Source organism: Triticum aestivum, unplaced genomic scaffold (assembly GCF_018294505.1).
Source record: "Triticum aestivum cultivar Chinese Spring unplaced genomic scaffold, IWGSC CS RefSeq v2.1 scaffold59371, whole genome shotgun sequence".
Lineage (NCBI taxonomy): Eukaryota > Viridiplantae > Streptophyta > Magnoliopsida > Poales > Poaceae > Triticum > Triticum aestivum.
The window spans coordinates 1-1,163 of NW_025283954.1; the positions used below are offsets into that span (position 1 = coordinate 1).

Sequence of the window (1,163 nt, forward strand, 5' to 3'; positions counted from 1 at the left end):
TGTTACCCCCGTCTTCGTCCCTTATGCTTGCCCCTCCCAGCTCCACTACACACATGATTGCACATTCCTTTGGCCGCTCCCGCTCAACTACGGAGACGAGTTTTACCACGGTTCAACTGCACCAGTGCCTATTTACCATGGTTTCGACCCCTTTCAGAACACGCTTGCCGCCGCTAGACGCGTGAATAATGAGCAGCGAGCTAAAACTTACCGTAAACGTGCAAAATAATAAAACGTGCTAAACATACGTCGCGCTCGTGCGTTTTGTTTTGCACGCGGTGCAAAAAAATTAAAAAGGGAATGCAACACGAGGACTTCCCAGGAGGTCACCCATCCTAGTACTACTCTCGCCCAAGCACGCTTAACTTCGGAGTTCTGATGGGATCCAGTGCTTTAGTGCTGGTATGATCGCATCCGACGTGTTACCCCCGTCTTCGTCCCTTATGCTTGCCCCTCCCAGCTCCACTACACACACGATTGCACATTCCTTTGGCCGCTCCCGCTCAACTACGGAGACGAGTTTTACCACGGTTCAACTGCACCAGTGCCTATTTACCATGGTTTCGACCCCTTTCAGAACACGCTTGCCGCCGCTAGACGCGTGAATAATGAGCAGCGAGCTAAAACTTACCGTAAACGTGCAAAATAATAAAACGTGCTAAACATACGTCGCGCTCGTGCGTTTTGTTTTGCACGTACCATCGTTTCGACCCCTTTCAGAACACGCTTGCCGCCGCTAGACGCGTGAATAATGAGCAGCGAGGTAAAACTTACCGTAAACGTGCAAAATAATAAAACGTGCTAAACATACGTCGCGCTCGTGCGTTTTGTTTTGCACGCGGTGCAAAAAAATTAAAAAGGGAATGCAACACGAGGACTTCCCAGGAGGTCACCCATCCTAGTACTACTCTCGCCCAAGCACGCTTAACTTCGGAGTTCTGATGGGATCCGGTGCTTTAGTGCTGGTATGATCGCATCCGACATGTTACCCCCGTCTTCGTCCCTTATGCTTGCCCCTCCCAGCTCCACTACACACACGATTGCACATTCCTTTGGCCGCTCCCGCTCAACTACGGAGACGAGTTTTACCACGGTTCAACTGCACCAGTGCCTATTTACCATGGTTTCGACCCCTTTCAGAACACGCTTGCCGCCGCTAGACG

At 51.0% G+C, this 1,163-nt stretch overlaps 2 non-coding genes across 2 annotated transcripts; both read right to left on the minus strand.

Moving 5' to 3' along the window:
• Window positions 1-297: 297 nt before the first annotated feature.
• On the minus strand, window positions 298-416 carry LOC123178623 (5S ribosomal RNA). Its single transcript, XR_006489723.1, has one exon. It is a non-coding gene; the product is annotated as a 5S ribosomal RNA (ribosomal RNA).
• Window positions 417-860: 444 nt separating this feature from the next.
• Window positions 861-979, minus strand: LOC123178622 (5S ribosomal RNA). Its single transcript, XR_006489722.1, has one exon. It is a non-coding gene; the product is annotated as a 5S ribosomal RNA (ribosomal RNA).
• Window positions 980-1,163: the final 184 nt, after the last annotated feature.